An 18020-nucleotide genomic window follows, 5' to 3' on the forward strand; every position below is an offset into this window, starting at 1 on the left:
GTACAGCAGAAACTAACATAACGTTGTAAAGTAATTATGCTCCAATAAAGATGTGAGGAAAAAAAGAAAACTATTATAAAATTACTTCAGTAATGCGTGCTAAGACTTTCATGTGAAATCCTATGACGTATTAAATGTGCCTAACTAAAACATGCAAATGAGTTTCTTCATCTAATAATTATCACATTTTTCTATCAATACAATTGATAATTGCTTGTGTGCCAAAAAACTTAATTTCAACTGTATTAAGGAAACTGAGGGAACTAGTTTTTCTTGTGTATTCTTGTTTAGGGAAGCTGCATACAACTATTTTGTTATAAACCCCTGCAAGAATAAAATACATCACCTCAGTTTATATTTTCATGTTAATGAATTTTGAGAGGAGAAATAAATCAATAAGCTAAAATTGTTCTCCACTTTTGTTACCATTATAGAGATCATACTGTAACACATTTCTTGAGGAAGTGTTACATAGTATACTAGTCAATAATGCAGCATCTGAATAGAGAATATCTATTTAGAGAGAGAACTAGAGAAAATCCAACTTTTTCACTTACTAGCTGTAAATATTTTAGAAAACGATTTAACCTATTTTTGTCCCATATGTGAATGGCAATAATAAGAGCATCTACCTCATGTGTTAGAGAAAAGACTAACTCAATTAATAGAAATAAAATTATTGCCATAATATCTGGTATATAGTATAAGTATAATACAGTAAATATTATACTTTTACATCATGTATAAAGGAGCTGGTCAACATAAGTGAATTTTCCCAGATAGCTGAAGCTAAACAATTAAGTTCTTGAAATCTTCTCCTTTAATAATCTTTTATGAAAAATTTTCAAAAATATGTAATAACAATTTCCACTTCCAGTGAAAATGGCTTAACAAGGATGAGATTTCTCTCTGGTCTTACAGAACTAGAAAACTATACAAAATGTATGGAAAAACCATATTCAGACATTAGACAAAACACAGAGGAGGATATAATCCATGAGTGAAGGAAAAGAAAGGAAATGAGTCTCACAATTGTCCCAGCTTTCAGGGCAAGGAATTGAAATGGCATTCTAAAATAAGAAATATTTTTTCTCATATAAAATAAAGAAGTACAGGGCTTCTCTGGTGGTGCAGTGGTTGAGAATCTGCCTGCTAATGCAGGGGATACGGGTTCGAGCCCTGGTCTGGGAGGATCCCACATGCCACAGAGCAACTAGGCCCGTGAGACACAACTACTGAGCCTGCACGTCTGGAGCCTGTGCTCCCCAACAAGAGAGGCCGTGATAGTGAGAGGCCCGCGCACCGCGATGAAGAGTGGCCCCCACTTGCCACAACTAGAGAAAGCCCTCACACAGAAACGAAGACCCAACACAGAAAAAAATCAATCAATAAATTAATTAACTCCTACCCCCAACATCTTCTTTAAAAAAAAAAAAAATTACAGCCAGTCGAGAAAATGGTTAAATTTTTGGTATATACATGAAAGCTTAAATATAATAACATTCATTTCCAAAAAGCTTCTAAGCATTTGAAGAATTACAGAGCATTTATACAGACACTGAGGAAAGACAATTGCTGTAGGAGATTGGTTCTAGGTGAAAATGTTTTAAAAGATTTAAGAAAAAACATCTTTTAAAATGGAAAAGATACAGATGAATTTTCTCTCCAGGTACTGTCCATGAGAGTATCTTAGAAACAGAGCTTATCAAACAATATTGTCCACAGTAACTTAAATCCATGGAAAGATGATTCTGAATACAGCAATTGAGAACTGGATAATCTTCAAAAGGATAATTATTTTGAAATCATAATCAATGAAATTGGTTTAAGATAAATTGGAATAGGAAGGTAAACTTAGATCGTGTTGAGAAATATCTAAATGAAAAAGAAGTAAAAGGACTTCATAAAGGCTTGAATAAATTAGCAAATATATGGAAAACAGAAAAGAAAAAATAAATAAATAATACATATAACATAAAATAAATTAAAAAGTAAAGGAATAAGATAAAGTATATAGAAGCAATTGCACTAAATGTGAACAGACTGAATCCTCATCAAAAGAGAGAGATTTCCACAGCACATTAAAAAGCATAATTTAGCTCTATGTTTTTTATAGAAAGCATAACTATAGCAGTGACACACATATCCAAAATATAAAGGATTGTGAAAAAAAAAATTGGCTCTTAAAAACAACAACAATGAAGGCATGAAGGATAATATCAATAGCAAAGTGAAATTCAAAATCAAAACCTGGTCAAATAAAATGTATAAGGCACAAAAAATGAATAAAAATAATAAACCTGTATGTACCAAAAACACAGGCCAAATAAGTGAAAACACAATGTCTGGACTTATAAGGAGAATTAGATAACATAATTACTGAATAAATTTTAATATGTATATCTCTTTAATAACCTATCTGATCAAGCAGACAAAAATTAATTTATTCAGTCTTTCAAATCATGAAGAAATATTCAAAGAAATATTGCTTAAGCAAGCTCTGTTCTAGGAGCTGGTGACAACCTTGTGAATAAGACAAAGTCCCTGGTCTCTTGGAGTTTGCATCCCAATAGCAGGAGGCAAAAAATAACCAGGTAGACTCCTAAGTGGATTATCATAATTTTCAACAATGGTAAGTGTTCTGAAGAAAAACAAAGTGATGTGATGCAGTGGAAGGATATGTAGCTAGTTGAGATTAGGCAGTTAGGGGCAGCCTCACTGAAGACATGATATATGAGCTGGGCATACAAATAATAAGAATGGTAAAGCCACACAAAGATCTGTCAGTAGAGGACTCCAGGCTTAGGGAATAGTACACTTAGGCTAGAGATGTTTGAGAAACTGAAGTCACAAGAGCTGGAGTATTGTGAGCTAGGGGCAGAGAAGTTAAAAATAAGTTCAGAGTGACAAGCTGGGGTTAATTCACCTAGGTCCTTGGCATGATAAAGAGTTTGGGACATATTATAAGACCTGAGCCATGTAATGACATGATCTAACTCAAGAAAAATATCATTCTGGCTGCTGGGTGGGAAAGAGATGATAGAGGAAAGCAGGGACATTAGAAAGAAGGATACTGGATTTTTCTAGTTATGACATGATAGTAGTTTGCACAAGAGCAGTAGCCATGGAGGCAAAACCAAGTTGATGGGCACATAATTTAGAGTGAAAGGTGAGAAGGCTTGGTGAAGATTGGATATGACTCGTTTAAAACTTCTAAGAGGATGTTCAGGGCCACACCATTATTAGAGCTAACAACAACAACAAAAAAGTGAACAATTAAGTAGAAGGAAACCAGGAGAGTATTGTGTCAAGGATGCCAAGGAAAAGGAATCTTGCAAGAGGAAAGTAGTGGCTGGTTTTGTTGGTTGAGTAGGATGAGGATGGGACTATGACCATTAAATCTGACAACATCAACTTCGTGGGTAACAAACAAATGCACTTTCAATGAAGGGGTGGGAATGTTAAACTAAACAGAGAACATAAGACGAGTATGTAATGTGAGGCAGTACAGACAGCAACTACATACTGAACTTCCAAAAAGGTCTGTTAAAAACAGAGCAGAAAGAATCAGGCGCATATAAAATAGGAAAACAAATCTTTTGTTAAATCCACAGAGCATTTAGAAAAGTAGACAGTGTACATTATGCAGAGAAACTACTTAAAAATTCCAAACAGTAGTGATTTTATGTACTATATTATCAGATTAAAATCAAAATTAAAGCTATAATTTTGGATATAATCAAAACAAGTTAACTATTTGGAAATTAAGAAATATAATCTGTGAGGCCAAGTTCTAGGTGGACAGTGGCAGTGGTAGCATAGTTTTTTAATATCCCTGAGTTTCCACATTAAAAAAAAAAACCTCAATATCTATCTATCTATCTACCTACCTACCTATCTATGGCAAGTAAACTGCAGAAAGAAAATACATAGAAAACAATTTCAACAAAGTTAAATGAAAAATTATCCTCCTCTTGAATGCCGAAACATGAACAGGTATGGATAAACCAACACCAGACACATGCGGTACCAGGGTCTGTGGGGGAGTAAGAAGAGGGAATCGACAGGAAAATCCAAAAGTCATTCAATGGAACCAGGCAGGCCCACTGAATACAGAAGGTTAAAATGTAAGTGGTTTTGCCTAGTCCAAGAGCACATGAGTGCAAAGGGTCCTTGAGAAGTTCCAAAAGGAGTTAGAACAGCTTGGGCCACATGAATTTTCAAAAGCAATGAGTCAAATCTCTATTCCAGGACAGGCTCCATATTGAGGAAAAACTGTTGGAAGTGAAATCAAAATTGAGCAGAGCGAGAAAATGGAAACAAAGGAAAAAAGTTCCAACTGGGGAGAGGAACAGAGCCAAGACATCTTTAAAAAACAAGTGATACATTTTGCGGAGAGGAAAAAATACGTCTATATTCAAATATGGGTCTTGCCACTAATTTCTTTGCATACTGTCAACGCAAATCATTATCATCCTCTGATTCTTTAACCTATAAAGGGTTTTGCATTCCTTCAAGATAAGTTATGCATAAACAGTGGGAACAGCCAACAGTGTTAAAATCAATTTAGACTGGCAAAGTACATGATTCAAGCTGGTACTGCAGAATTTTATTATGGTTTGCTTGCCCTTTCTGGGTCCATATAGCTAAGAAACTTCGAAAAAAAATCATGTTTTGAGGCAAGTAAGCAAAACATAGACCCAAATGAAAATATCTATAATGTCCTGCATTTTCCCAAAGAATATCTGAGTAAATAAAGCAGTCAAGTGAAGGATCTACAAGTTACAGTCATGAACTAAAGCACTAAAACATTCTGAAACTTTAATTATATTATCTATCTGTAACTAATCTGTTAATATAATTGTACTCAAGAGTAAATGTAGATGGCACAAGCAGTCTCTATACTTAGCATACCATCTGGGTTCTGGGGACTCAAGCTAAACAGCATTTGATATTGGTTGTTCAAATGGAAAGTCAGCATTACAATGTGTGTGCAAATCTTTTTAAATGTTTCTCCACCTGAGACTTCCTATAGGAAGTTCCACAGGAGATAGCCTATGGAAGATACTGTGTCAGACAGTCCATCATCAGGCACAGGCATAAAAATGGAAGGCAGATACAAGGAGATTTGGTCGCATTGGTTAACAAGACCAAGCAAACACTAACTCAAGCAGATTCCCTCTCAATATTCTCTGTCTGGAGTGTCAAGGTATTCATCCATCAAATATTTCACTGAATATCTATTATATTCCAGGCACCATGTCAGGTTCTTGGATATATCAGTGAAAAAAAGATTCTTAGTGGTTGTGGCAGGGTAGACGGAAACAGTAATAACAATTATAAATTATATAGTGTTTTAGAACTTGGTAATTCTAATGGAAAAAAAACCATTAATAGTATCCTAATTTGTATATTAACATATGTGAGACAAGAAATCACTCCTTGGTAACTAAAAACATGCAGAAGTACTGAGAACAGACAGGAGAAAAAAGCAGGGGTAGCAGAAAGAAATGCTACTAGCATTAGCTGAAAAGGAATCTGACTATTTTCTCAGCATTTCTCTATCTAGTAAGAGCATCCAGCAACTCCAGGGCCCTTCCAATGAAACTGGAAGACCTACAGAGACAAGAGTAAGTATAGACAAAGGGAGAGCATTCTAAGTGGTACTGGGCAACTGGTCTTCATGTGGCTGGCTCATTATCATCTAGAGCTCACCTCAAATATCACACTTCTCTAAGACACATATAAAGTAGCTGCCCTCTCCCTTATTCTATACTCTTGCGTAAACCTACTTCTTTTATATTTCAGTCTGAAATTATCTGATTTATTGGTTGATCATTAGTTAAAATATCTTTCCACTAAAATGTAAACTCCTTGAGAACAGTAGCCTTGTTCATAATGTCCATGGCACTATTCCAGTACCTAGAACAGTATTTGGTACATAGTATATAGTAAGCATTTAATTAAAATTTGCTGAATAAATGAATAACAATAGCAAAATTCAGCACAAGAGTATTCTTAGGACGTCATATATCCTGATTAAGAGCCATGAAAGGAAGGAGGTACAGATTATTCTGAGAAACATTAAAAAAATATTTATTTATTTGAATTTCTTTTATAAATCAATAATCACAGACTATAAGTGCCTTCTAATTTCAGATCATAAAATACTAATTTCCCCTATAAAATTTACATATATTGTAGTTCAGATGTTATGAAAAATATGCATTTCTGTATAAAATGTTTTTATTTGTTTATAATCACAGAAAAAATTTTATAATAGCTACCATTTATAATTTTACCTACAATGTAAATAATTTGAAATCAAGGTATCAGAAATGGTTTCTTAATATGTATTTTTACCTCAATTTCTTAATTTCAATGATAAACATTTTTAACTATGTTGGCTTCTTGGAATTTCTTTCAGAAGGTGACTTAGTTCAGACTACAATCTTCCTGTCCGAAACAGAAGGTATTACCTGAAACATTATTTTTTAACCAATGAAGGAAAAAAATGAGATTGCTTTAAAAGAGTGATCACTTGATCATTTAGCTAATTTTATTTAGAAAACAGTGAGACAAATCGATAACAACAAAAACAACACTATATTCATAGTTTCTGAGAGTGTATCTCTAGAGGATATGGGACATTTCTGACTCTAAAATCTCTAATTGTCTAATTAGAAAGATTTCTATTGGCTGGTGCTATGGCTATAACATGACTCTTTACATCCCCGTGAAAAATATGAAAAGTTTACTTAAATCGAATTTAAAGTTAGTTTTAAAACTTTAGCCAGAAAAATGCACTTTTGAAATTCTCTTTCCTTTAATGATTTTATTCAAGTTATCTAATATCATTTAAAGAAAATTAATCAAAATCAGGAAACCAATTAAAGCTTCATAATATCCTCATTTTCCCCATGTTTTTAAAGTGCCCCAAATAACCGATAAACTGGTATGCTAAAAATCAGAGTGAGCCAAAACTATAGCAGGTGATATTTTGTCCATTTGAGCTTAAACGCAAATTCATACTGAAAACACGTCCAAAATCTAAAACCTGATTTAAAGATGTGCTATATTTTTCATTAACATAATGATCAACATTTTGAATTTATGATTTGATAAAAAAGTTGCATTAAGTGTGCTTGGAATAGAGAAGTAGATTAATAGCTTGATATTTACCATAAAATGTCAGATTTTGTGAGAGAGAAAAAAATGTTCTTATTATGAAGGACAAATTGGTGTGTTTGTGCAAAATGTCAGATTGCCATAAGCTCTGATATAACCCTGAGATATAAAAAAGTGAAAATATAAAGGGATATGCTAAAATGATCAAATTCATCTAACAAACTGAAAGTAAAAGAGAGGTTTTTCAAACCACTATTTGGATTACAGTCCTTCAAAATGATGACATAAAAGCAGAGTTAAGTAATGGAAGTTACTCATCTAGTCACATCTCAAAGACAACTGGGCTATGTTTCAGGCAAGCAATTCAAAATCGTATTAGGTCTTTATCTATTCATTTTTAAAAATAAAGCAGACGGGGGCTTAAATTAACTATTACTGAATAAGATCAACTATGATAATCTATTCAAGGTAAACATAAATTTCCTACAGACAATTAATACAATGCTTATTGATAATATAATTTGTATCATTCCTGATAAATATTTTTTTAAAAATACAGTTAAATGGAAAATAGATGATTTTTAAAAGACAATAAAACCTAACAAGAACAAATATACTGGCCAATTCTGCATAAATACTACACAAATTACTCTGATTATGAATCTTTGAATATTGTCTATAAAAATTTAATGGGGTTAATTCTTTTTAGAGCAAATAAATGCCTTAATGAGGGCACTCATCACTTTCCTCCTGGTTTAATGCAAAAACTTAACTGGTCTCCCTGTCTTCAACCTCATAACTTTCTGGTCACTCTTTACCCAGCTGACAAAATGCTCTTTTTTTAAAACTGAAGGCGTTTCCCATAATTCCCCACATCAAAATTCTTCATTCCCCTGCTTCAATTTCCTCAGTGTTTTTCCACCACTTTTAGCTTGGACTCCAACTTCCTTGACATATCAATACCGATCTTCACAATGTGGCCCTTGCTTCTCTCTCTATGCAGAGCATTGACGCTGCAGTCTGATCTCGCTCCATACATTATCAACCTCTGGGCCTCGTTGGGCATAAACCGTTCCCTCCTGCCCTAAAACCTTCTTCTCTGGGGTAACTTCTGTCAAAATGATTCATTTCCTGGCAGTTCTAGATCCCCATTTTTTGGGCCTCAATTGTATGCCTGGTGCCCCTACCATACACTTTTACCACAGTACTACTGAAAAGAGCTAACGTTTATTAAAGTGCTTACTATTGCCCAGGCGCTGTGCTAAGTGCTTTTCATACACTAATTAATTTAATCCTCAGAATAACCTCATAAAATAGGTAATGTCATTATATTCATCTTTTAGATGAGGAATTAAAGGTTTATAGATTACCCAGGAAACAAGCAGTGGAGCTAAAATGGAAATCAATGCATTCTGAATCTAGTTCTTAAGTTCTACACTTTCCTACCACCAATTAATCACAGTACCCTGTGATAATTAGCATAGCCATCTTCTCTTTCCATTTGATTTTAAGATATTTGAAGTCAGGCATTACAATGTTGAGCTACACATTCTTAGCAACTAGCAAAGAACCTAGCATTTTTACTTATATGTGTTTAGTGGATGAATTGCAGTAACTACTGGAGATGTATATCTTAATGTTCTAAATAGAAAGTCTTAAAACAGTTTCATTTTACTAAAGGTCAAGCTGCACAGGAAAACAATTACTTTTACATCAAGATCATGTCAGTTAAAATACATAGAGCTTTCAATCTACATGTCCAGAGAGTACATTTTCTTTAAGTTAAAGGATATTATTTTTTCAAAAACAGTATTGTTATATGTTAAAAAATGAAACCAAACCTTTAAAATGAAAAGATGAAACTTTGCATTTGTAATGCTACGTGTTCTTAATTATAGTATTAGCATACTTATGAGGTTTCTTGAAGAGTCTCAGGTTTTAATTCAAGATATAAAACTGCAAGAGCAATGGCTAATATAGAAGTCTATATGCAATTTATGCTTGTAACACCACTTTCTATAAATTACGATTTTCTTCACAATCTAGCTCTTCCTCTATAATTTAAGTGACCAAAAGGGAGCTTCCTTTTATAGAGTGATGTTCACTAGACCAACTACATCATTCAGTCCTACCTCTAAAACTTCAGAAACCAGGTTTATGTCTAAAGCCTCAAAGTAGAAATTGTAGCCAATGGTCTTAGTAAGGCATGTGGTACTATTCAAATGTCAATTTTTCATACATATGTACTCCTACTAAATAAGTAATGAAACCATCTACATTCAAAAAGGCATTAATATAATAGTTGTTAAGGAAACAACTAAAACAATAAAATTTCAAACAAAGAATATTCTCTATACACATCTGATTTTGGATACTTTGAAGGTTAATTCTCTGTTCTCTTCTCTCCATTAAACCTAGACTAGACTAATGGACCAGAATGCAGTGAGTAAGGTGCTTTCCAGAAGAAAGTGCTTTTAAAGATGATTTAGTAGGTCCCCACAATTGCTCTGATGTTTTTACTCCTATATAGATAACTTCCAGTTTTAAACTACATGAAAAACAATGGCAACATAGAACTTAGGTTTCATTATAATAACACATAAAACTTTAAAACTCAAATTGAGGGGTCATGACTTTGCAATAAAAAAATCATGAAGTAATCATATGGTTATTTGATGTAGTAGAAAATAGAGTTGAAAAGAATGGGATGTTAGATAACATAAGCACAGGAGTTTTTCTGGTAAGTTTTAGAAATCCTTTCAACTCTGGTCTTCATCAGGCCCTTTACCCCACAGGGCACTAGGCAGAAAAAAATAATGGGCAAAGCAGATTTTTAAAAAAATTAAATATGTCAACACTATCCGTATTATATTTTAATATTATATAATCTTTAAGTATTATTTTAATCATTGGTAAGTATAATATTTACATTTAATCCATAATTTCAATATCCTTGAATGGACAAATTCACTGAAATGCACAAAATATCACAGCTCTCTTAAGAAGAAATAGATAACCTAAATACTACTATAACTATTAAACGAATTAGATTTCTTTTTTAAAACCTTCAAACAACACAACAAAAACAACAAAACAAATCAACTATAATCAACTATATATAATCAACTATAGGCCCAGATGGCTTCACTGGAAAATTCTACATTTATAAGTAAGAAATAATATCAATTCTACATATCCTCTTTTAGAAAATAGAAAAGGAGTTAACACTTTTGTTAACATTTATTTTATGAGATCAGCACTACTCTGATAACAAAACTAGACAAAGACATAATAAGAAAAAGACATCTAAAGAGAAATATCTTTCATTAATATAGAAGCAAAAATCCTCAATAAATATTAGCAAATTGAACTCAACAATGTATAAAAAGGATAATAAATCAATACTAAGTATAGTTTATCTCAGAAATGCAAACCTGGTTCAACATGCAAAATTAATCCTCATAATTTACCAAGTTTAGAGACTGAAAGTGAACTACCAAAGAATAATCCCAAAAGATGCAGAAAAAGTATCTGAAAAAATTCAACACTAATACTTGATTTAAAAACAAAAAAAACCGTCAGTAGAACAGATATACAAAGGAGCTTCTCTAACTAAAGAGCTTCTTGATAAACCTTTAGCTAACATAATACTTAATAAAAGATGAAATATTTTCCCTCTAAGACTGGAAACAAGGCAAGGATGTCTGCTTTCACCACTTCTCCTCAATACCACAATGAAGCTCTTTTCCAGTGCAATAAAGCAAGAAAAAGATCTGGAAAGAATTGGAAAGAAGAAATAAAACTATGTCTATTGTGGACAGAATGATTATTAATCCCCAAAACTAATATAAATATTAAATGAATTTAGCAAGTTTGCAGAATATATAATGAAATTACAAAAATCTATTGCATTTCCCCATCGTACAATGGTTTGACTTACGATTTTTCAACTTTACAATGGCGTGAAAGCAATACACATTCAGTAGAAACTGTACTTCAAATACTGAATTTTGATCTTTTCCCAGGCTAGGGATAAATGGCACGATACTCTCTCGTGATGCTGGGCAGCGGCAGTGAGCCGCAACTCCCAGTCAGCCGCTCGATCACAAGGGTAAACAACCAACAAACTTACAAACATTTTGTACCCATACAACCGTTTTGTTTTTCACTTTCAGAACAGTTTCAAAAAATTACATGAGATATTCAACCCTTTATTATAAAATAGGCTTCATGTTAGATGATTTTGCCCAACTGTATGCTAATATAAGTGTTCTGAGCACATTTAAGGTAGGCTAGGCTAAGCTATAATGTTCAGCAGGTTAGGTATATTAAATACACATTTTTACTTATGATATTTTCAGCGTAGAATGGGTTTATTGGGACATAACCCCACCGTAAGTCAAAGAAGATCTGTACTAACAATGAAGAACTAGAAACAGGAATAAAAAATTATACAATTATATAGTATTAAAAAACTATAAAATTGCTTAGGTGTAAGTCTGATAAAATATATACAAAACACACATAGAATATTACAAAACCCTAATGAAAGAAATCTAATTAGACCTGAATAATAAAGAGATGTACAGTGGTCATGAATTATAAGACTCAACAGGATTATAATGTCAGTTCTCCCCAAACTGATACATAAATGCAATGCAATCACAATCCAAATCCCAGAAGGATTTCTTGCAGGATTTTTTTTTAAAAGGAGATTCTAGAATTTATATGCGAAGGCAAAGGCACTAGAATAGCCAAAACATTCTTGAAGAGAAAAACAAAGTTGGAAGACTTGCACTGATTTAAGATTACAAAAAAAAGATTTAGTGATCAAGGCAATGTGAACCGATGAACAAACAGACACATAGATGAATGGAGCAGAATAGAGAACCTAGAAATATGTGTACAAAACAGAATCAATTGATTGTGACAAAGGTTCAATGGTAATTCAATGAAGGAAGGATACACTGTTTAATAAATGGTGCTGGAACTATTAGACATCCAAATGCAAAATGTAAACATTAGCTCATACCTTTAAACTTATAAAAAGTTAACTCAAAATGAACCATAGGCCTAAAGTAAAACTTAAAGTTATAAAACCTATAGAAGAAATCAAAGGAGAAAATCCTCATTATCTGGGTTAGACAAGGATTTCTTTAATACAACATCAAAAACATGTCCATTTGCGAAAAAATATTATTGTATTTGGCTAAAATTATAAACATCTGTTCTTTGAAAGACTTAGGAAAATGAAAAAACAAGACATAATGTGGGAGAAAATGTTTGCAACACACGTCTGGGAAAAAAACTTGTAAGGAAAATATATAGACTTCTCAAAACTCAACAAAAACCAAATTAAGAAATGGGCGAAGGTTTGATCAGACAGTTCACTAAAGAAAATACATGGATGCAAAATAAGCACATGAAAAAATGGTTAACATCATTAGTCTTTAGAGAAAGTCAAATTAAAAGCAACAAATTACCACTCATATCTCTTATAATAGTTAAAATCAAAACAACAACAAAATTGACAATATCAAGTACTATTGGCAATGAGAGAAACTAGAACTCTAATACATTACTAATGGAAATGCAAAATTGTACAACCATTTTGGTAAATAGTTTGGCAGTTTCTTACAAACTTATGTTTATTCTAAACATAAATTTACTGTAGGACCTAGCTGTCTCACACATAGATATTCCACGAGATAACATACACAAAAACCTGTAGGTTAACATCTATAGTGGATTTATTAACGACTGCCCCAAACTGTAAACTGCCCAAAAATCCATCAACTGGTGACTGGATAAACAAATTATTGTATATCCATTCCATGGAATACTACTAAATAATACAAAGGAATAAAATGTTTATACAAGGGTAATTTCCAACTAAATACACACTCTATAATTATAGAAAGTAGATCAACAGTCTAGTAGATCTATCACTATCACTCTATAGTGACAGAAAGCAGATCAGTTTTTTACTAGGACCTGGGGTCAAGGAGGAATGACTAATAGCAAAGGGATGCAAAGAACTTTTTGGTTGATGAAATGATTTTATATCTTGATTGCAGTGGAGGTTACATAATTGTGTGTAATTGCCAAAATTCATAAAACTGTGCATTCAAAATGGATAAATTTGATTCATGTAAACTATATATTTTTTTGATTTGTGTAAATTACATTTTAATAAAGGTAAAATTTTTTAAAATACTGCTGAAACAAAACTGCAAGTCTATATACTATATGGTACAAATTTCATGACATTTTGGAAAACTCGGAATGTCAAGAGGCTAGCTGAACTACTCCATGGTACTGCTGCCTCAGCATCCATTTTGTGTAGGCCATGCAGCCTATCGGGGTCTTAAACTGAAATTAGCCCCCCATGCAAGTGCATGCCCAAGATAGCAGCCCATAGAGTCACAGGTAAATGTAAGTTCCGTACATGACTGTGCCAGAGACCACGGTAAAGTCTTCCTCTACCTCCCAGGGCTTTCCCCTTGTGTGACCCTTAGATAAGACCCTTGGGAAGCTTGACAAAATCCCAGTGTTTCTGGTTTGAATTGACCAGTCCAGCCTTAGCCTGGTAACCCCAAAGTGCTCCACACATGAACCCTAATAAAGGCATGAGCCCCAAGTCCTGTTGCTTCCTCTGCCTGTACCCTGCCTTGACCTTCCTGTATGGCCCCTGGAGGCATGCCATATACCTCCCCTAGGACTTTTTAGTAATAAACTTCTCAATTTCAATTTCCTTATGGTGTTCTGTTGAACTACAGCCACCATCCAACTTCCCAGAGCTCTACTTAACAAATGTTAATTAAATAGAGTAACAACACAAAATTACAAGAAAAGAAAACAGATCAGTGGCTGCCAAAATTGGTAGTGAGGAAAAGGGCTGACCACAAATGTACCCTATAAGGGATATTTGGGGAGGGATGTAAGTTTTCTATAACATGATTGCGGTGGTGGTTATACAACTGTATGCATGCGTCAAAACCTAAAGAAATGAACAATAAACTGATAAGCAAATTTTTTAAATGAATAAAAATTTTACAAAGCCATCTTAGATAAATACAATGGCTAATTTTATATCAATTATTGATTATAACAGTAAGTGTAAATAGCATTAATTCATCTTTTTAAGAAAGACATATTAAATTGTTTCACGAAGCAAGACCAGACTAAATGCTGCAAAAAAGAAAAACCTAAAATAAAGTGATTCAATAAAGCTAAAAATAAAGAGATAAAGAAAAGATTATCAGGCACATGAAAACAATAAAGAAAGCAAAGATTGAGATCCTGATATTAGACAAATTGTAAGTCAAGCCAAAAAGCACTAAACTTGAAAAGAAGAGCACTTTTTAATGCTAAAAGCCAAAATTCCCAGCAAAAATATAATACTAATATTTGAAAATATACTACTACCACTACTACTACCACCACCACCAATGGACCAAATAACACAGAAAACATTGTGTGGAGCAAAACTACAAGAGAGGAGAGGCAACAGAAACACACTAATTAAAAGAGACTTTAATACAACAACAATATAGCACACTATACTATTTAATCTGATTAAAATATAATGAAACTTGAAACTAAAAAATAAATACTCAAAACAAAAGGGCCCTTCCACATGGAATTTTTTTAACTTCCTAGTAATCAAATCCGAGGTAGAAGAGGAAAGGCAAATCAAAATTATATGATTTCTCAAAAATAATGAAAAGAAAAACACTACATAAAAGGATCTATGAGACATATTTAAAGCAGTAATCAGAAGTATACTCAGAGCACAAACACTTTAACTAATAAAAATGAAAAAATAAAAATAAATGAAATAAATCCCCAGCTCTAAAAAGTATAAAATGAGCTATAAAGTAAACTAAAGCAAGCTAAGGAAATAATAAAGAATATTAAATGTAAAAGTAAACATTAATGATGCAAGAAGAGAAGAATAAGCGGTCTAATTAAATCAAAATCTTATTTTTGAAAACATAACAAAATAAGAAAACCACTAGGTAAATTGATCAAGGAAACAAGGGAAAAAACAAAAATATACAAAAGAAATGAGAACAGGGAAATCACCATTGAAGGAGAAGAAATTAAGAGACTAGAGACTACTTTTCAGACTTTTATGCAAAAATTTAATAATCCTTTTAAAAATATAGAACATAAACAGAACCGATTCCATGCAAGAAACAAAGTAAGTCCCCCCAAATAATTTAGCAAATAAAATATAAATGCACAAAAAGAATATTTATTGCTATATATATTTTTAAGCTTCAAATTTCCAACTATACACAATGAAACCATATGATATGATGAAAAATTAATTTAGTTTTAAAAATAATAACAAAGATTACATAGAAACAAAATTGCTCCCTTTTATATAAAAACATGGCAGTCTATAACGTCAAATTACATTATGATGGCAAATATCTAAAAATATCTATGAGGTTATATGGATATTTATTTACAATGCATTAAAAATTTTAAGAGTTTAGATTTCAAAGGAAAATTAATGACTTTAAAATTACTACTATAAAGAAGTGGGAGAATTTCTTTACTTAGATTTATTTCACAAATAAAAAGATTGAAAATGTTCTTTATAAGTCATTTTCTTAGGAAAATATTTTACACTTAAGCTATCTTATCTAATTCAATTTTATTGCTTATAAAGCATAGCATTGGTAGTAATATTTTATATAAGGAGTCAACAAACTTCTGTATAGAACCAGATAGTAAATATTTTCAGCTTTGTGAGCAATACGGTCTCATTTTTACTACTCAACTCTGACATTATAGTGTAAACTTGATATGTCTTCCTTCTCTGAATCTCTAGAACATCTGTACCTATCATAACCAATCTTATTTTGTAGCTGTCATAAAAACTTACCATTTCTCTCTATAAGAATACGTGTCTTACCGCAGATGTAGAGAATGAACTTGAGGGCACGGGGAAGGGGAAGGGTAAGATGGGATGAAGTGAGAGAGTGGCATGGACTTACATACACTACCAGACATAAAATAGACAGCTAATGGGAAGCAGCCGCATAGCACAGGGAGATCAGCTCGGTGCTCTGTGGCCACTAGAGGGGTGGGATAGGGCAGGCAGGAGGGAGGGAGACACAAGAGGGAGGAGATATGGGGATATATGTATATGTATAGCTGATTCACTTTGTTATAAAGCAGAAATTAACACTCCATTGTAAAGCAATTATACTCCAATGAAGACGTTAAAAAAAAGAATACATGTCTTAAATATTTTATATATTCACATTTATATTTTCTGATAAGCAGAATTAATATATTAGTTGAGTGATCAAATTGATTAACAATTTTCAATACTATTTCTTGAACTTGTGCTAACAGGTTTACTGAAAAGAGAGTCTTAAAAGGAAAAAGTATTTGAAAATATATATGACAAATTCCTCAAACCTACAACAATTTGGAAGATAGTAATAACAGCAGATAATTATAATAATTATTATTATTATTAATTATTATAATGTGTCCTTTGATTTAATTTGGGAAAAAATTATACAAGGAAATCTTTATCAGCACATGTATATTATAACCCTTACTTTTCAAACCATACACACAAGATAAAACTTCCTGTTTACTTCAATACCTGTTCCTCTAGTAGCTTAGCATCTTATTTTGTGCTCAAATGACTCATCTTCTATTTTCAAAATACTAACACACTAGTGATAAAATTTTACAAACATCACCATTAGGATTCCATTCTTTCTCTATTTTGTTCTGTATAACTTAACCATTATTAGTAAGAGGATATCACCTGGACTATGGAAATTAGATTTGCAAATTGAAGAATGATTCCTAGCATCATTCTCATTAAAAAAAATCAAATCTAAATTATGACATCAGTTTGCAGATTGACTTAATAGTGTATTACCAAATCCCATTTACTCAGAAACAGGTAATTTAGATTCAATCTAATTTAATTTAATTTAAATGGTGATGTACAAATGTTGATGAGCAGCACTATTGTAGGAGAATATAAAGTACTAACGTTCAATGCACTCTTTCTGTTTTTCAAGTTATTAGCATTGCAGTTATAGTGTTAATTTTTTTTTCTTTTCTTATTGTCAAGATTCAACTGCATGGCATTACAAGTCATAAAGAATGTGTTACCAAAATAAAAATCTCACTCTGGAAATTGATGCAAATCAACTCAACAGCATGATTCCTAACATTACAAAAGAAAAAAAATTTTCCTGTTTAATTACTACATTATTAGCATATTTATCACAGAACACTGCTATGTGTCTTACAGTCACAATTAGAAGTTTTAAGGATGTCTGAATGCTAACGTGGTTTGCGATGTAAAATACTCTATCAAAAACAATGAAGAAAATATGTTTAAAATTAGAACAATTTACTTTTTTTAAAATTAATTAATTCTATTTTGGGCTGCGCTGGGTCTTCGTTGCTGCCCGTGGTCTCTCCCCAGCTGCCGTGAGCAGGGGCCACTCCTCGTGCGGTGCATGGGACCCTCATCACGGCGCCCCGCCCGCTGCTGAGCACCGGCTTCTGGCGCTTGGGCCTCAGCAGTTGTGGCTCGAGGGCTCCAGAGCGCAGGCTCATTAGTTGTGTCACACGGGCCCAGTTGCTCTGCGGCACGAAGGCTCCTCCTGGACCACGGCCCAAACCCGTGTCCCCTGCGCTGGCAGGTGGACTCCCAACCACTGCGCCACCAGGGAAGCCCTAGATTGATTTACTTTAAATGTAAACAGCCTTCTTAAATATATAAATTGATCAAACGATATATTAAAATGGCAGAGGCTCAATGGCCAAAAGAGTCTGATTAACGGTGTACAAATAGCCACCTACTTAAAAATGTCCTACTCTGGTAGACATATGTATCT

At 32.9% G+C, this 18020-nt stretch overlaps 1 protein-coding gene across 2 annotated transcripts in view; it reads right to left on the reverse strand.

The window, feature by feature from the left end:
- Positions 1 to 18020, reverse strand: part of ATRNL1 (attractin like 1) — a 705727-nt gene that overhangs the window by 407430 nt on the left and 280277 nt on the right. The window lies entirely within an intron of this gene.

Source organism: Kogia breviceps, chromosome 2, assembly GCF_026419965.1.
Source record: "Kogia breviceps isolate mKogBre1 chromosome 2, mKogBre1 haplotype 1, whole genome shotgun sequence".
NCBI lineage: Eukaryota > Metazoa > Chordata > Mammalia > Artiodactyla > Physeteridae > Kogia > Kogia breviceps.